Below are 20,767 nucleotides of genomic sequence, written 5' to 3'. Positions count from 1 at the left end.
GCCATTTCATACCTGTGGCTAAACACATTTTCCCTTTTCTGTTTTTGATGGTACCATTAATTTGTTCTACTACACCAGAAGCCTCTGGTCAGTAGGCACAATGCAGTTTTTGTCGTACATTCAAAACTTCACAAATCAGTTTTATAATCTCATTATGAAATGCCCTCCTCTGTCTGATTCAATTGTTACTGGGAACCCAAACCTAGGTATAAATTCCCTCAACAATAATTTTGCCACTGTCATTCCATCATTTCTTCTTGTTAGGAACGCCTCTACCCACCTGGAGAATAGGCACACCATCACCAAAACATACCTCAATCTGTTACAAGGAGGCATTTCAATTAAATCTACTTGCATTCTGGTGAAAGGCCCTCCCTCTCGACCTATTGTTCCTAGACTCACCACTGTCTTTCTTCCTGGATTGTATTGCTGACAATTTAGACATCTTTGACAAATACTCTCCGCCACAAGCCTGAACTTGGCATTATACCAAGTTTGTTTAAAAGACCTAATCATGGCGTCTCTCCCTATATGTCCCTGTCCATGATACATCCGTGCCATGGCAGACATCATGCTATCAGGCATTACTGGTCTTCCATCTCAATAGACCCACACATGATATTTCTCTCTTGGTGCACATCCTGGTTTTACCCACTGTTTTACTTCTTCCTCTCCTGCTTCTTCCTGCAATTGTCTTACCTCATCCCATGTTCCCACAGTGTTTGTAAACATTGGGAAACACAAAACCAATTCTTTTTCCTCTGCCCGATTGATTGAATTCTGATTTCGCGCACAATACTGTGCCATGTCATTGGCGAATTTATTTCCAGTGGCAATGTAATCACCACTGCGACTATGAGCAGCACATTTTACCACAGCCAATTGCCTGGGCAGCTGTATTGCCTCAAGCAACCTTCCAACCATTTCAGCATTCTTAATGGGAGTCCCACTTGAGGTCAGGAAACCTCTTTGCAGCCAAATTTGACCGAAATCATGGACCACCCCGTAGCCATACTGGCTATCAGTTATCACAGTCACTCTCACACTTTTCCCAATCTTACATGCTCTGGTCAGGGAGATAAGTTCAGCTACTTGGGCCGACCTTACTCCTTTCAAATAGGATGCTTCCATCACTGCTGCAACTGTACATACTGCATATGCTACACTTAGCACTCCATCATCTGTTCTCAAACAAGATCCATCAACAAACATGACATAATCACTTTCTGATAAAGGGTCATCTTTTATGTCAGGCCTTGGTTTTGTACAAAAATCAAGTACACCCAAACAATTACCTCCACATGCTCTACATCAGGCAACAATGTTGAAGGATTCACATTCACGCATACCCACAAGACTCACATTTGTTGCGCCCAAAATGACCTTTTCATACTTAGTCAGTCGGCTGTGCGTCATATACTGGGTACGACTCCTTGTTAAAAGAATCGCCACATCATGAGGCACAAACACTTTCACAGGATACCCCATCACAATTCCTTCACTCTGTTCCAAACTTCGACATGTAGCAGCTACTGCTTTCAGACACCCAGGAAGGGCTACAGCTACTGGGTCCAACATAGATGAAAAATATGCAATTGGTTTCCTCAGTTTTCCATGCTTCTGTACTAGAACAGAGAGTGCACATCCATTTCTCTCACTGCAATACAACTCGAACTCCTTATCATAGTCAGGCAAACCTAACACTGGCGCTTCACACAATTATTCTCTCAACTTCTTGAACGCTGCCAACTCCTCTTTGTTCAAATCAATTGGATCTCTCACATCACTTCTTGTCAATCGTACCAAAATACGCTCGCCGAAACAAAATGCAAAAATTTGCTTACTGTCATGGTGCAATGGGATGGAAAAGAATGCATGACACAAATCAATCACTGTGTACCATTCTGCATCATGAGGAATCTGATACAAAATCACCGATGGATTTGGTACAATGGGACAACATGGTACAACAATTTTGTTTATCTTTCTCAGATCTTGCACTATTCTGAACTTACCACTAGGCTTTTTCAGTCCCATTATCGGCGAATTACATGGGCTACTCATTATTTCTCTCAAAATTCCTTGTTTTATCATTTTCTCAATCACAGGATTAATCCTTCGATTATTTCAGGAGTCAATTAATATTGTGGGACATTTGGATAACTTACTCCTTCTTTTACAGTTATCTTTATTGGATCTATATTCCTCATCAATCCTACATCTTCTCCTGTGAAGTCCCAAACTTCTGCTTTTACAGATTGTTTCAATTCCTTTGGTAGTTCGTCAGGGTTGAATACAGCATAGGTTCCTGTAACCTCTTTCTCTCTGTTTGCCAATGTCATTTTATACAATGCATCATCATCTGGTGTTTCAAAGGCTATTCCATCTGGAGTACAAAATATAGTGCAATTCATCTTGCACAATAAATCCCTACCTAAAAAGTTCACAGGACTCACACACTACGAATCTGTGCATTTCAGAAAATTTCCCTATACTAACTTTCACTGGTTCTGTAACGTAAGTTTTAATCTGTCTGTTGGAGACCCCAACTACTTGGATCGTTTCATCCGAGAGAGGAAGATTCTTAACATCAGCTGATCTAACAGTTGATCGAGTAGCACCAGTATCAACTAGGAAAGTAATATTTTCGTTATTAACTTTTCCATCTACAAATGGGCCTGTCTGGTCTACTTCTAGAGTTGCGCCAAGTACGCTCTCTTCTTCCTCCCTTCGCGTTGCAGCCAATACTGCGAAGCAGCGCTAGCACGTTGCGGCTTCTTTACCTGTTCTTCGTTGTAGAATCCATTCTCCTTACTATACTTCTGGCAATTTTTGTTCTGTGTAAAAGGTGGTTTTGGCACCTGATTCTGTTGTGTTACACCCTGCTGCTGTCGTTGCTGTTGACCACTCACCTCATTCTGCACCTGTGGATTCAAGGATGAATTTTCATCATTAGTACTTGGTGGATTCTTACACTCGGATTTCCAATGCCCTATCCTACCGCAATTATGACACGGAAATTTCTGTTTAGCTTCCTCAATATTCCCTTTATTTTTCCCAGGATTAAATCTTGGTTTTGACTCTGCTTGTTCCACTAATTGTGCTTCCTGTCTCTCTGCTACTTTTACCTGTGCCCACATTGCCTTCTCTTTTAGTTTTCGCTATTTTGCTTCAATTTGATCACTGAAATATTTAGCATGTCTCAATACTTCGGCTATTTTCTTGTTTTGCCAATCTACTGTATGCTGTTTTATCATTTCACTAATTTCTAGACGAAGACCATATACAAACCTGTATACGAAATGACTCAAATCCTTGTCACTCAAATTCTCATCTCCACTGAATTGTTTAAAAGCTAAAATTAACCTCTCATAATAAGCATGTACTGATTCTTTGCTTTCTTGATGTGTTCTGTCAATTTTCACCCACTCTGTCTCCTTAGGGGGTACTTTGTTCTTCAAGAATGCCATAACCTGTTCGTATTTCTTCATTACCTCAGGGTCTGGAGCTCCTGTCTTAGGATCCCTTGGGTATTCCTGTGTTGGCCAATCTATTACTATTTTACATTCTGTCCATAGATCTGCTGGTACAATTATATCAAACAGGCTATTCAAATCAATCCATAATACTTTGGATAATTTCACAAATCTGTCCACCTGTCTATACCTCTCGACGGGCTTTTCACACAGTCGAGGGAAGTCATTCGTAAATGACAAAATATCCTGTCTAGTCCATGGGACATGCACATATCCTCCTCCTGGAATCTCTCTCATAGGGCATTCTGTGAAAACCTTCTCTTTCTCTCTCACATGATAAGTTGAAAACGTTTTGTCTGAAACTTTGTCTCGCTTACGATACCATCTGCTTTTCCATTTGTCCACATCTCCCCACTTTCTCAACAAAATAATTATATCCTTAATCTGACCTATTCGTCCTGTGGTATTCATGTTTTCAATGTCCTTTTCAGTGAAATCTACTCGATAGGGTTTCTGTAAGGCTTTACCTTTTCAATATCAATACCCATCTCATTTGCCACTTCTCCTAATCTTTCATGAAGATTTTTCGCTCTCCATGTTACGCTTTTGCACAGAAATAACAACTCCTCATCTTGGTACGTTTTTAACTTCTCTGTCGGGATAGTACCTACTATTAATTCTTCCAGTACCATTCGTAATTTTGCTACATCTATTGGCTGGGATTCCTTGTCTTTCTTTTGCAAGCTTCTCAACCATTCATTCAAGTCCTCTGTAGATGGTCCTACTGGCTTCTCTACATTTCCTTGTCCAAAATCTTTTTGCATTTCTGACATAGTCTCTATCATTGTCATACGTTTCTCTGCACAGTTCTGACTTACAAACGGGTTGTTTGAAAAATTCAGTTCAATCATACTCATAGTCTGTCTCCATGAATTCTCACTCTGACTCACTCTTGGTTGTTCAACCTGTTTATTACTTTTATAAGGAACTGTCAAACAATGTTCACTGTCTTTTTGCTTATCAAAAATAGGCATTACTGGACCTATCGTTACTGGAACAGTTACCGCTTCCAGATTCTTAGTCAATTCTCTTATTTCCTCCGTTAGTTCTAGGGTTGTTTTGGCTAATTCTGCTGAATTTTCTCCATCCAGTTTTCCTCCAGACTTCTTTTCTACCTCTATAATAGGATTGTTTCTTCCCAAATCTTGGAACTCTGGTTCTGATTTTATGATTCGTACTGTTTCTTTCATTGGGGCACTTGGATTTAACATTTCCGGTTCTGGTCGGTATGGTGGTGGATTCTTATAGAACATATCATCAAGAACATCATCCTCGGACTCATTCACTCCATACCCTTTCGTCTCCACATTATGCCTCTTTTCTACACACTTTCGTCCTTTATTCTCTCCTGCACTTCTTACGGGAAACAAACCCTCTGTCATACTCGCATTCCGCCACCTTCTCATTCGATCATCATGCGTCTCATGTCCGTATGATCTGCCAAACAGGTACCTATATCCTCTACCATTTCTCTGTCTTTCTCGGTCATGCATCTCGTCTTCCCATTCCGTCAAAGCTTCAAATTGAGTCGGTCAAGGTCTTGGTTCTAAATTCATCATTTTCTCTCTCAAATTTCACAAAACAGCCAAATTAAATGAACCATGTTCTGGAAAAGCTAATACTCCGTCCTCCTTTGTATACTTAACCCAGTTGTCTAACCAAATACAGATGTGATATCCATATTTTGCAATCATTAAAGATGCAGGGGTTTTCGGTGGAGGAAGTAACTGTCCTTCCCTAGTTTTGACCGGTTTGTCCTTCTTTAACCACTTCTTAATTTTACCAAACCATGGCTTTTTCTCCTTTTCTGGTGGATCGTAATACATTTTCCTTTCTTTTCGTGTCTCACTAGTTTCTTCGTACAACTGTACCGCTCCAATCGCAGCGCGACTCACACTAACGCACCAATCCGGAGCGACTACGTCACTGCACAATCCTCAAATTGCAGCGCGACTCGCACTAACGCACCAATAGGGAGCATTTTACGTCACCCTGTATTTCTCCACTCCTAGCGCGGTGCACACTAACGCACCAATCCGGAGCGTTTTACGTTTCTGACCGACTGTCCAATCCCAGAGCAGTGGTTCTGACGTCAGCAGCCGCTGCGGCAGCTCCTGCTCCTGTCTACCGCTCCTTTACAAATCTGCTCAGTAAGTTTTTGTTTCAATTTCTACAATTCTGTTAGTAACAACATAAAATGTCTCCATTATCCGCTTCGCTAAAAAAAGAATAGCAATAGTCCTTTCTCACGAGAATTCTGTCTTTCCCGAGAGCAGCGCTTACCTCTGCCCTTCTACGGAATCGTTACTTCCGTTGATAAAGTAGCACATCCCTCTACTTCACCCTTCTAACAAGCATTAGCTAACTGTTTCTCTAGTATTTAAGACACATAGTTGGAGACCCAATGCTCCTGAGACATAAACCCAGAGTTTCGCAATTAACCCAAATGCTATTTTGTTCACACACTTTCACACTAGAAAATGTAGTACATTCACACAGAATCCTGTCTTTCCCGAGAACAGCTTTATGAAATACGTTAACAAAGCAGCTCTTACCTCTCCCTTGTCCTTCTAACAAGCTCAGAGAGTACCTATTACCTTTCCAGTGATAAGCGTTATCGGAATGCCAGTTGAATCCCTGGTACCTAAGACCAGAATTTCACAGGTAACCTTCGCTATCATACACACTTCTCTCACACAGAAAATATCTCTAATAGCAACACACGGCGATGTCACCGAATCGAACCCAGACAATGCGTAGTGCAACTTCTCTCGTTACACGTTTCATCCTGTGTACCTACAGGATAACAACAATTCCGTCTTTCCCGAGAACAGCGATTACCTCTGCTCTACTACAGAACCGTTACAAACTTCTGACTTCCTACATCCCAGAAGCCGTGCAAACAACATAAAACTCAACAAGACTCAACATAGAGTGTTAGTACATAAATCAATATCAATAACCAATAATCAATAAGCTATTTACAAGCAATAATCACCAAACCAAGACAATAAAAACCATTGTCTTGCTACCAGAAAACTGTTGCAGCGCAAAACGTCAAATTCCCCATTCGGCACAGACCAACTACCTCGGCATCCAATTCACTCACATACATTCATTGGTGTGGCCCATAACTCCAATATACTTACACTCGGTTGACCTGTTTTCTGAGGGAAAATACGTTCCTCAACGCTGACATGAGAGGAATACCTTTACTTTACTCTACCTTTGCTCTATTACTTTTCTCTTAATCTTCTTCAAATAATCGACACAACACATTTGTCAATTAATCAATTATTCTTTATCTAAGAAATATTGAAAAAATGTTAGAAATCATCATTAGCATTTCAGAGCATCATATTTACCTATTCTGGCTAAAGTAGTCCTCTAAGTCAGTCAGTCAAAGAGAATGTATTCAGCAAAGTTTAGGCCGCAATTCAGTCTCTCATAGATTCAGGATAACAGCTGTCCAGCAGTGTCACTGTCCTCTCTGTCAGCATAACGTCAGGAAATCAAGTTCGTCAAGAAGAGCGAGAGCGCCAATAGTTCAATTCCCTACCTACTTTTATAATGAAAATAATAACAAAAAAGTATCAAGATCGGGGTTTAGAGAGTTCTTATTGGTCAATTTTGACTTGAGATGAACAGTTCTCAGGGTGTCGAATAATGAAGTCATCCAACTTGCTTATTCCGGCATTTAAATCAAGCATTGTCCTTTCTTTTGGATTGGTTCCCGGAACGACCTTGGAGGGTACATGTTCTCCCGGGGTCAGGTCCAGGCCACTGTTGCTGGCGGTGACGCATGCGCACTTCACCCAGAACCTCGTGTTGTCAGGGCAGTCACGTTTAACGTCTCGTTCAGCCATCTTGTTTAGGCCGAAATGGTCAACTTAAGCAAAAGAAACACAAAAACGTAATTGAAACATAGAAATGGCTAATAAAATGTTATCCCCTTGCTAATACCCATATGTGAGTATTTATCTAGCAGAAGCAACACTCCGAGTGGTTTATACTCACTGAATAAAGCACAAATCACAAATACATCACTTAAAGCAACATATAACATATAATATTCTAATGTTCTACTATTAATATGCATACATAAGTTAATTCACAATTAATATAGCCATGCAAAGTGCAATTCCCACGTGTAATTCTCTTGTTAATATAGTTGGTGAGTTATCACTACAAACAAATTAATAATGTTACAATTAATTGATTATTCGTATTAATATAAACATGCAGAATGGGGAGTGTATACAAAATGTTGTACTACCCGCTCCAGCAGGCACAACACAGTAACTCAGCCAAATTAGAGAAATACCGAATTCCACCCCATGTGGAGAGGCTCAAGGGCACAACCCAGTAACTCAGCCAAATTGGAGAAATACCTAATTCCACACCATGTGGAGAGGCTCAAGGGCTGCACATGTGTCAATGGAAAATCACCCTAATATTCAAACATTCACTTCCCCTCACAACTGCCCGCAGTCCATACAGGTCAAAAGGGCACCCATGCCCCTGTCCCAGCTTTAAGTGAAGCAGCCCCCAGGAAAAGAACACTGCTCCTATTGAAGCGAGGAGAGAAGACCCAAAATACAAAGGGGCATATTCTCAAGGACACATCGCCGATTTAGCGGCACTTTTCCACCACAAAAGTGGCGATAGATTTATCGCCCTATTCTCAAGCCTGCGCTAACAGCTGACATCGTCAGTTTACCTGCGATAGCTGCCGCTAAAAACATTGTCATGACTGACAGCGACAACTAACGCTAATCATATGCAGAGCAGGCATTCCCGTCCAAAAACTCACGATAAAACCCCTTTGTGATATTCTCAATGGCCAGCCAGATCGGCGATGCAGACCAAAAACAGGCGATAAGGCACGTTAGCAGCAGGAACTTAAAACCTGCTTTTTTCTGGTCTTAAGTAGGACGAAAACCTGCAATACAAAGGGAGACCAGCCCAGAGCCACATCTGAAGACCAACAGATGCCATGGAGCTACTAATAATGCAGCTTGGAGACCCACGATGGCCACAACACCCACCACCACCCCCAGAACCACCCCCCCAGAATACCATCGAGACAGTGCAGAACAAGACAGCGGACCTTCTGCGTGTGTCTCTGTGTCTGCCATATCCTGATCATAGGCCTACACACACGTGGCCGACCACCTTCAATGGGCAAATTTACAACGGTGACGAGGTGGCTACGTCACACGCCACCCGGCTCATATCTCGTCATCGCCTTCAGGGGCATGTCTGCCAGGGCGGTGCCAACTCACCCCGCCACGAGGCCGCTACCGTGACCGTCGGTGCCTGCGCGAACCTGTGTGCCTGCTGCACCCCAGCCCGCTGGTTTCCAGACCCATCCAGCGCCCAGCGGTGATTGCCCTCCCCTGCGCACCTAGGTCTCACTGGTCACCTGCCGCCACCGGCGTGTCTCCAAGACGGCCCAGCACGTGCCGGTGCAATCTTCAAGCCTGAGGCCCGTGAGTCTAGCAGCCTCCTCAGCCTATCGCTGGCTTCTGCCCAACAGGCCTCCAGAACACCCTGCGGCACTGCGACGTTCTGTGTGTGCTGACAGACCAGCAAATCATATCCAGTCCCGACCTCCAGGCATACTGCATCATCGCAGGCTGCTCACCCGCCCAGCTCTTCCAGTGGGACTAACTCAGTGCACCACAAGTCACCGTCCAGCCTCCAGGCCACTGCATAATCGCAGGCTGTACACCCGTTCAGCTCTTCAGGTGGGCCTAACTCAGTGCATAATAAGTCATCGTCCAGCCTCCAGGCGATGGCATCATCGCAGGCAGCATACCCACACAGCTCTTCTAATGTGCCAAACTCAGTGCACCACAAGTCATCTCCACGTGGTGGTAGGCCCGTGCCGGATGCAGTGCCTCAGGTGCCACTACCTCAGTGCACCACAAGTCATCGTCCAGCCTCCAGGCCACTGCATCATTGCAGGCTGCACACCGGCTCAGCTCTTCCGGTGGGCCTATTTCAGTGCACCGCAAGTCATCGTCCCATGGGGCTACCCACAAGTCCGCCTCCAGCAGCCAACAGCATGTCCTCGGTAAAGTCACTGGAGCCCTTCACAGTCACAGGGCCACCCCTGTCCCACGCAGACCACTGGAAAGTCTGGGTGGAACGTCTGGAGACGTACTCCGAAGCGCACAACATCGCAGTGCCGTGGCAGCAGACCATGCATAGGCATGTGAGGAGTGTAAGGAAATGGCCCTGGGCTCTGGGCATGGCTCAGTTCTGGGCTCTGGGCATGGGTCAGTTCCAGGCTGGCCACAGAAGTGACTATGGCGCTTGTCTCTGTTGTAGTGTCGGCGCCACCCGGCCCTTAATCGACAATGTTGCAACATTGCATGCACCCGGAGGGCGGGCTCGCCCGGATGGATAAATAAAAAAAGCACAAGACCGCTCGGAGTCTTAGCTCATACATGCCAACTGTTGTGTGTGTATCTTCATTGCCGCAGCATAAGCCAAGGGCCTAGCCTCAATTGCATACTTGCTTGATCATAGACATGACACATCTGTGTGAATTAGAATGTTTTATCACATTCGGTGGAGTGTTGAAGCTGGACCAGTACATGGCCATGCAAACCCCACTTTACATTGTTGCCCCGTGGAGGCCCAGCCATAGTGCTTTAGGGATTGACAAGTTCATCGGTAGAGGAAGAGTTTAGTCCGCAGTCTGATTGTTGTTTTATTGGTAACCAAAGCAAATATGGCAGTCCATGTTGAGGGCCAAGGTGAGTGTCACAGAGTGTATCGGGGGACAGTGGAAGGTGTTCTTCCAGGGCATGATGCAGAGGGCAGAACCAAGCTGAAACAGGCCATATGGCGGAGATGAATGCTACTACTTCTTTCCTAACAGATTGGCAGAATCATCCACATCCTCGTCCTCTGACGTGTGATGTACCTCACATGTGGGTGGTGGTGTTTCTTCTGCAGCACTGTGTGGCACTGACACATCAGGGGGTGGAGGTGGAATGTCTGCTGCACTGTGTGGCAGTGCCACATCAGGGGCCGGAGGTGGATTGTCTGCCAAACTGTGAGGCACTGACACATCAGGGGCGGAGATGTGGGTGGAGTATTACCAGCAGCATTCATCTGCGCCAGGCCTTGTGGCAGCAATGCCATGATGAGTATCTGCAGGCATTGGAAGATCCCAGCTGCATCTCGCTGGTGTGCAGCTATGGCAGCCATTCTTTCCGCCTGCATCCGCTCCATGATTCTCGGCATGTGTCCCAACTCCCGGGTGACATCGCTGGAGCCACTCTGACTAGAAAGTTGTTCTTGTCTCATAGTCACGACTCCAGCGATGTCAGCCATGGATTGTTAGAGAGCATGGAGTGGACTGTGGGTGTCTGTTAGGGATGGTAAGTGGTCCCTGAAGGGACTTAGACACCCACGTATGGCATCTAGTTTGGCTGCCATGAGGTCAAACCCCACCCCACCTGATCAGCCATCTCCTTCTGGCCATCCAACACACGACATTGGAATGCCATGTGTTGGTAGAGGGGTCCTGGAGGACAGCCATGGTAGTGGGTGCTTCCTGCTGTGTGGTCTGTGTAGGGGGTGGGGTCTCCTCGATGCAGCTGGGCAGCCCTGCTCCTGGGGGTGGGGTGCTGAGGGTGTCCTTGAGCTGTTGGAGGGCATCGGTGTCGATGGTGTGGAGGTCCTCTTCATCATCAGTGAAGAGATGGACGGTCTGCTCTGCAGGAGGTGTTGATTCTCCCTCTGCAATGTAAAGGGGAGATGCAGTTTAACAGTGTGTTCCGTGTATGTTCACGCATTGGACAAGTTTACAGACAGACTGCATGACAATGTACATTGTGACTGTTGGGGAGGAGATGCCTATTTGATGCGGGAAAGTGGACATTTCTACACCATCAAGGATGTGAGGTTGCACTTGTACATTATCATCTTACAGTTTACTGCTATGCCAAATGTGATTGGCCAGTTTCTACACATAAGAAACAGCAGTTTTGTCCTCTTTTCTGTTGTGAGTGTTGCAGTTTTTACCACATTGTTGTCAATGTTGATGTGCTCTGATTCTTATGTGTGTGGGCTGCATTGTGGGAGAGTCACCCCTGCAGCCCTGTTTTAGCTCGCCCTTATCCCTTTCAGGGGGTGTGCCTTTCACTTCTGTGCTCATACAGTGCTGAGATGTTGCAGACTTGGGTATATTGGGCTCTTGGTGGGAGTTGGGACTCTTGGTCATGGTTTGTCCGCAGATGTCTTGTTGACGTCAGGGGTTGTTTGTGCACGTGGATGTGTCAGAGTGTGACCTGCTCCTTTACAGATGTGGTCCACACTCAGCCACCTCAGTGTTGTGGTGTGCACTATGTCATGATAATTGGACTGCAGCCATGCTAATCGTCATGCAGTGTCACTTTCATTGTCAGTGTGGCTCATGGACCTGCAGCTTTGCTGAGTTCAGCACATGTGCATTGGTTTGTTGTGAGATCAGTGATGTGTGAGGAGGGCCCCCTCTGCTGCAGTATGCCAAGGAGATCAGGGACATGATCCAGAGTCATTGTGGGTGTTCACTGTGCTATACTTAATTGTGCATGTGTGCCATTTTGCCCATCTCCCCCTGTCCCCCCAGCCCCTGGTCGTTACTCACCCTGTTGCTGTCGGGTCAAGTCACGTTGAGCAGTGTGCGGTCCCCCAACTCCTGCCACCATCTCCCCACTGATCACTGTGGACACCATTTCCTCCAGCTCCTGCTGTGGCGCTGGACTCCCACCTCCAGTCTGCATTGCGGCTTTCCGGTTGTTGGCAAGTTTCAGCTTGGTTTTGCGCTTTACATCATTCCAGCGCTTCTTGCAGTCATCCACCTCCCTTCTCTTCACTCCGACTGCTTTCACCTTGGCCAAGATGGACTGCCATTTTGCATTTTTAGTTGCCAATGACACAGTGGAGGTGATGAACAGTTGTTGGTCATGTTCTATCACCTCTGTAATCAGGATCTTGTTTTCCTGCGGACTGAATCACGGATTTCTCTTCCTCTTTTCCTTTCCCTTCTTCTTCCCCGAGGTCCCTGGCTGGTCTTCCGGGGGGTTTGTTGGGTTCTGGTTGGCCTCGGTAGTTGCTCCAGCTTCCTCCATGGTACTTCCCAGTTGTTTTTTTTGGGCATCTTTTATGGTGAATTTACCACCTGATGTGGGAATAGCAAGTCTGGCGCTGATTATCGCTAATATTTTTATCGCTGTTGGGCCCATTGCAACTTTTTCACGTTCGGGTTTCCTTTTTTATCGGCGTTCTGGTAATTTTAACACGGACATTTGACGCATTATCAGGGAACTATCGCCTGTTGCCAGTGTGTTGAGAATACACCGTTAACACAGCATTAGTTTCCCACGATAGAGGGCATTATGTAAAGTTGCGTTAGCCTAGGTTGGCGATGATTATCGCATGATCTTGAGACTATCCCCCAAAGAACACTAAAGCAGTTTAAAACTCACGATTTTCCTAAAATCCTAGCATCTCTTAAAACAGTTTAAAACTCACCACCCTCCTAAAATCTTAGCACTTCCATTTCAATAACCCATTAGGAAAAAGTCTCTCAAAGTTTAATCATTGAGATCATTGGTAACATGTAAACACAGTTATTTTCCAGGCAACTGCCTAACAATGTGTTTTTCCGAGCTAACCTACAAACTGCAGCTCTTATCCTACAGGTCTGTGATCCAGCTGAAAGTGCACCAACACTGCCGCAGCTCATGATTCCATTGATCAAAGCTTTCAAAAGGACTTTCTTTCAGCAGGCCAATCGCTCTTTGTAGGAAGCTGGCTCTGTATATACTATACCAACGTAAGGTATAGTGTACATAGATTCCTGTGGATTTCCAGAGGTTTCCAGAAGCTTAAGTCAATTATACCAAAAGCTCTATTGGTGGTAGTGTGGTCAAGCATTTAGGATTATCAGAGGGCTGTGTCAAACATTTATTGTAAACGCTCAGGCACGAAGTGATTACACACACTCAAAGACTGAATCCAGATCAATTGTTTTGAATAAAAAGTTATTAGTTATTTAATTTCTAGACCCAATCTGTACTAAGTTGCAGGTAAGTAACAGTCTTCAAAGTGGTGATACGTTTCACAAAATACAGTAGGGATAGTTTTGAAAGGCAGTAAACAATGCTTCACAGTAATAGAAACACTTTAATGAAATCCATTTAGAACAGTAAATATTTGCTATAGACATTTATAGACTTTTGTATACAATAGGATGAAAAATGCAATGCAATCCCATGGATGGAAAACATGGTTATGCATTAATAGGTAAGTACACGACTTACTTCTCCAGTCTTCGAGGTTTTAGACCATCAGTGGACAAAGTAAGTTAGGTACTGCACCACCAGTAGCACTGGGACAGACAGGTACAGAAGTCACTTGATCCCAATGTTAGTCATTGGAGACTGGGGACACCTGAAGAGGTGCGAGATTCAGTATCAACGCAGTGTCAGTCGATATTGGCAATTATATTTACCCTCGCAGTCAGCGGAGAGAAATGAAGTTGGATGGGATTCAGTAGACTGCCAACACCATTACCATCGTGGTCATTGTCAGCAAGTTACTGTAGATTGAAGGGAGGCACCACCAACCCATCAGTCGTGGTTGTCGGGACAGAGATACGCAGGGGATGAAGGAGTTCTGCCGTCGCTGGATCATCATGGAAAGGCGGTGGTCGTACAGTTGGTGCAGGAGGAGGCTGACAGGGGTACTTGGATGAGGGTAGGGGCTCTAAAGGAATGAAGCTGTGAGCAGCTTAGGCAGTTGGGCCAAGAGAATCCCTCTAGGTTGGGGATTACTGTCCCGCTGCAATACTTTCTTCTGACAGGGCAGAGTTACGTCGACACAAGTTCCAGTCCTCTACCTCTGCGGGCTTCTGATTATTTTGCAGCAGTGGGTTGCGTTGACACAAGTGTCGGTCCTCAAGTGCTGTGGTTTCTGTACCGCAATACACTGGGGACTAGAGCCTTTAGCCAAAAGGGAGGTTCTTGGCACTTGGGTGAAGGCTGAAAGGTCTCTGGGGTTTCTTGGAGGCTGTGTAAGGTTTCTGGAAGGACAGCTGATCCAGTTGTCGAACCGGCTACTGATGGGGGGGTTCTTGCAGAGTTCTGTCTGTAGCGGTTCAATTCCTGGTCTGGCAGCGGTCCTCTGCCGTCTTCTTCTTTGGTCCATCGAATCTGAGGATCAAGGTTCAGAGGTGCCCCTCAATACTGAATTTAGGAGCGTTACAGGTACTGGCAGATGGTAGCCAATGGGCTACTTCTCTTTAGGGTGACTACATCCTTTGAGTGCCCCTCCTGTTGGGGATGGGCATCCCCCTAACCTGATTGGGTTGAACCCTTCCATTCAAGATGGAGGATTTCCTAAGGTGGGGGGTCACCTCAATCCAGGGCACATTGGGGGTATCCTGGCAGAGATGGAACACAACTCTCCTGACTACTAATTTTCCTGCCGACCTCACAGCCAAAAGTGGGGCTTGGTCAAGCAGATGGGCATCTCTGCTAGCTGGAGAGGCCCCGGCTAGCATATTAAAGGGCAGGAAGCCTTTGAGGCTCCCGACCCTGAATGATGTTCCTGCTTGGGGTAGGTGTGAAGCCCCTCCACCCCAAGGAGTCTATGTCCCTGACCCATGAGAGCACAAGGGCTCTCTCCTCAGGGAGTCAGAAACATGTCTGTATTTGGCAGGCTGGTGAAGACCAGTCAGCTGGACATGAGTGATTTGGAAGTTTACCAGGGGGTATCTCTAAGATGCCCTCTGAGTGCATGTTTTAATAAATGCAACACTGGCATCAGTGTGGGTTTATTATGCTGAGGAGTTTGATACCAGACTCCTTTGCCTTCAGTAAAGCCATCATAAACCTGTGGGGTTTACAATGACAAATTCCCAGCCCATGTACTCAATATGGCTCCACTGCACTTACAATGGCTATGAATGGCACAGACACTGTAGGCGCACAATGCTTATGCAGCTTTGCCCTCACCTATGGTATAGTGCACCATGCCTTAGGGCTGTGAGTCCTGCTAGAGGGGTGACTTCCCTATGCACAGTGATGTGTGCCAGGTCGACTCTTATGTTTTGCCAGCACCAAAACACACAATCTGCAATGGCAGTGTGTATGTATTTGGTGGGGCCTCAGAGGGTGGCACACTAAATGTTGCAGCCCTTAGAGGCCCTCTCTGGCCACAAGGCCCTTGTTATCACTGGTACCTTTTACAAGGGACTTACATGTGAGCCAGAGATTGCCAATTGTGAAAATAAAGGTACAGTATTGGGAAGGAACACAGGCTCTGGTAACCTGATTAGCAGGGACCACTGCACACTCAGTCAAAGTAAATCAGATATCGGGCAAAACGTGGTGGGTGGTAACCATGGAAAAAGGGGCACTTTGCTACACTCAAGCAATGCAGAATATAAATTGACTTTTGCAACAACCCTTAGAGAGACATTTTTTGCACTGCACCAAGACAAGACACCTCTGGGAGCCCAGACAACAGACATCTCACCCAGTGATTACCCTAGAGCCTACAAGTGCTTTTCAAGTTATGTATTTTTTTATTTATGTACATGCTGTATTTGACCTGTGTGCTCTTGACCCCCTCTGGAGCTAGAAGTACGTCTAATTCCCAAAACTCATTTTCTACATTCTTGCAATGCATGCACAGAAACTGCTCTCACTTCACATCCCTCTACACTTAACCAAATGCGAGTATTCCTCACGCACTTCACAGCGTACTCCTACACAACACCTGGAACCGACACATGAACGCTATACGCACTCAAACTATGAAAAGGTCATGTTATATATATTCACTGATACCCCACGCCGCAGGCACAGACAGGCTTTACCTATCCCAGGAGATAGCCCCTGAAAGAGCAAAATGACTCATCCATATCTACCCATGTAGGATCAGAGCGAAGATCCAACCCAAAAGAGTAGAACCAAGTAGGACAAGAGTGAAGATCATCTTGTATGAGTCCAACTCCACTGCACTTTATCTCTATACCGAACCTAGTGACATCCAAACTGAAGTAGACAGGATGCGCAGAAGGGGCACCATAGGGGAGGACACTGTTTAGCCCCAGTACTTTATAGAAAAGAGGTTCCTGGAGGCAGTAAGCCCGCCATGCCGGTGCACAAATATGTCCGTTCCCACCGCCGTCTGCTGTGCCAGGGTGACCCTTACCATATTTGAGGGTCCTTCTTTAATGACAAATGGATTCCGGACATAGAATTCCAGTGCAGGACCGCTCATCTCGATCACACAGGGGAAAATGAGTCACATGGGAGGGGATCCAATGCTAATATTAACACCCAGAGTCAAGAAGACTGGAGAAGTGACATTAATAGGTACACGTGGTTGGCAGTGAAGGGGCAACCCCTAATTGTATGGAAACTTACACTGTACTCTTTGTATTTTAGAGGTAAAGGAACCATACCTTTGAGCAGTAATGAAAACTCCTACATGACACTACTCATACCGGACCTGAAATGGGTAACCTCCATATTGATGGATTTCTACCGGCAATGCTGTGACCTTGCCTACATGCAGCTCGTCCCCGGATGGTGGGGCCCCTGCACCCTCGTGACCATAAGCACCCCAACACTGGTCATCCCTGGAGAACATCTGTCTGAGTTGTCGCAATATCCGTTACAGAAGAAAACAACTCTGTTGCATCAGGCTTGAAGGAGAAGAACTGCTGATTATTTTGGCTGGGCTCAGTACAAGAGCATTCCAGAAGAATTTAAACTGTTCACAGAGACTCAAGTGAACACCAGAGGGACAATACCTTTCTTCAACATGCAAACAAAGGCAAACACCTGATGAAATGATGAAGATGATCAATAATACTGAGCTCAGCCTAAGCACTATCAAGGAAGAACCATCCGCCTTATGGTGACGCAACGTCAGTACATGTTGGAATTGATGACTGCCAAAGAGGGTGGCGTGTATGCTAAGATTGGAGCTTCCTGTTGAACTTTTATTCCTGGAAATGATAAGGACAAAGGGACATTAGCTTGTGCCGTTCAAGAACTGCATTGTCTGCAAGCTGACATGAAGAAGGTGGGATGTGCCTCGGAGCTGGACTGGATTCATTGTATCTCTTCATGGATCCCCATATGGGTGTCCAAACTATTCACAGAATGAATTCCAGTTTTCATTTTTGTACTTCTGTTATGTGGTTTTGTATAAATAGGGGTCTCCTGCTGTAAAAGTGAAGTCCACAAATTAGGTAGTATGCACATAGCTAGGAAAAAAGTAACAGACACACACACACTTCTGAAAAATATAACTGTCATGACATAAAAGGGGGTTAGAGCAGTTGAAGAATCAACTAGAGGGTTGAGTGTTGGAATGGGTAACTATGATGTCAATGAATACCATAACATGTGCCCACATAACAGTGCCAATACCCATAAATGCAATGTATGCCATAATCTATGCTCGCGCAACAGTGTTGATACCGGTAGTAACCATTACATTGTATGGCATAATACATGCACGAATGACAATGTTGGTACCAGTAGAAACAATGACAATGTACGCTGTGACCTAGGCAAGCATAACTGGGTCAATGTCAGTAAAGACAATATCGATGTGCTCGATGGCAACTGTACACACAAAGTTAAGAATGTCGATACAAATGCTACTAGTGACTGCCATATTATTTTCAGAAGTTCCAATGAACTTGCATCATTGCTGTTGGATTCATCCAAGGCAACCTCCTCATAAACCCTGAGTCAGAGATACATGGTAAGGCAGGCCCTGTGACCCACACCCATGCCTATCGAATGACACAGATGGGGTCCCACTTAGCCCACAGACAAACACGCTCCCAGGGAAAGCTCTGATCGATCCCGCAGATAGATAGTTGCACCACAAACAGGTCAGAAAAAATTGACCCAAGTTACACATGTTTGACCAAAGGATTGCATTCCCCAAAAATACCACAAAGTTAGATACCACATGTAGAAAGGAACACTCAGCCAATCAGGACACAGCATGCACACCACACGTAGTGATCAGTCGGTCAATTTTCTTTATTGTGACTAATTGCCATAAAAAAGACATGCATTTATAAAATATTTAACATGCAAATTTATGTGTTTATATTAAGCCTGGGCAAAGCACTAAGCTACGCTCGCGTTGTTTGCGAAGTTTGCGCTATTTCGCTACTACGCGAATTGCTCGTAGCACAGTGGCAAAATGACATCCCGGCGAGACTTTTTCCTCGTTCAGCAACATCAAGTTGGCGATTGCGAGCGTGAAAAATAAACCTCCCGGCGAGATTGTCAACACGGGGAGGTCAGGTTTCTCATTGCGAGTGGTCGTGTATGCTCGTGACTGCTCGCGATGAGAAACTACCAGTCCGTGTTGAGAAAGCTGCCGCTCGAGTAAAAGTCTACCCGACCGGCAGAAAAGTACAGCTCGCACTGTGCAAGATGTCGTTTTCAATGATTGCACAGTGCCGGATGCTTGTCAGCACTGTGCAATCATTGTAAACGGCATCTTGCACAGTGCGAACAGGGTACTACGCAGTTCGCGAAGTGCTACGCATAGCTCGCGCAGTGCGAAGTGCACTTTGCGTAGCTACGCGTAGCGCTACTTCGCGAACTACGCCCAGGGTTAGTTTATATACATATTTCAAACCATAAAAGTGGTGTCCAGCCATCGATTAAATACAATAAAAATAGACAAATAAAATGGATAAAACATTAACCCATATTGGGTGAACACAAGGGTACCGGTACAAATTTAAAAAATACAATATTTATCAAACGAGCTAAAAACTAAGTCCATCTACTCAATACATGGTACCAGTGTTCTCAACAATTATTTGATTGAGGATGATTAGTTATTAGAATCCTTAACCTTGACAATATACCCTCATATGGAGTTTCCTTAGCGGCCAAACAGTGCTGCTGTCTTGTCTCTCAGCCCTTGTTAGGCTATTTTTCCTCCTCATTCATCACACAAGAAATAATAACCTGGAGAGTGCAAAAACAATGTGCCTGCTGGTGTCAGACTGTAAGATCCTGCAGGCCTCTTTACAGTGTGGGGTACCCAGGTTCCTGCAAATAGGGATAACCCATTTGGTACTGGGCCTTCTATACTCCGGGCAGAAGAACAGGGAATGTGCCACTGTTTCTTCGCCAACGACACAAGACGGGCAATCCGCCTTAGTCGATTTATCAGCACTTGCCCATTTTGAAGTAATAGATAGGTCCGATTTGGTTTGATTTCGTCCAAGGTCTCCTCAATCTTATAAAAATCTTTAATTCTGAAAAGGAAGACTGTCATAGTATCCAGGGCAAGGCTGGACATCAGCATCCCAGTTCTAAAAATCCTAAACCATCACTGCAGGTCTAATTTGCTAATAAATAGGCCATCCCCCGGATTTTCCCAGAATTGGATTAACCCGAGGCTTAGCAATGTATATCTGACGTATTTGATCCATGGGAGATTGCTGGCCCCAGAGAGACTGAGAATCTCTTCCAGGCCCTTGCGATAGTGAAGCATTTCAGGAGTGGCCCATAACTTTCACCAGTGTATTATTGGTCGGACAGTGATTCTTTCTTGGATCGGCCTGTGCACCAAATCCAGTCTTAACTGGACTGGCTGAGTGCTGACTAGAAGGCTCAGCACTTGCCTAAGGAACCAATTCTCAACTGTTACTAGGGGCTTAATGTCCTTATGACCCCAGAGCATGGTGCCATAAAGGGCCGCACCTAATGTTGGTGAGGGTATATTTGGACTGCATGTGTAACTGGTTTGTAAAAGGAGCTCCAGTGTACTTTCAGCAGCCATCCTACACATGGCTGGAGTTTGAGCCAATGTTTCAAAATGTGAGGCACCCAATCAATCTTCTCATTCAGGGTAATGCCTAGGTACTCAAACAAATGGGCCTGATCTAGTGGGGACCCTTTCAAGGTAGGTTTGGCACATGTTGTACGTCACGGATTAAACACCTTGCACTTAGTTTTGGTAATGTTTATTTCCAATCCCCTCTTTGTGCAGAAGCTACTAAATTCATGCAGTACTCTCTGTATGCCCATGGGTGACTTGGATAGGAGTAATGTGTTATCTGCAAACATTAACGCCAGAACCCTCACGTTAGGTAATCTAAGGGCATCATTGTTGCAGGAATTCAGTCTAGCAACCAGGTCGCAGATAAACAGTCATCCACAGCG

This window comes from Triturus cristatus, chromosome 2_1 (assembly GCF_964204655.1).
Source record: "Triturus cristatus chromosome 2_1, aTriCri1.1, whole genome shotgun sequence".
Classification (NCBI taxonomy): Eukaryota; Metazoa; Chordata; class Amphibia; order Caudata; family Salamandridae; genus Triturus; species Triturus cristatus.
This window is presented reverse-complemented; position numbering follows the sequence as displayed.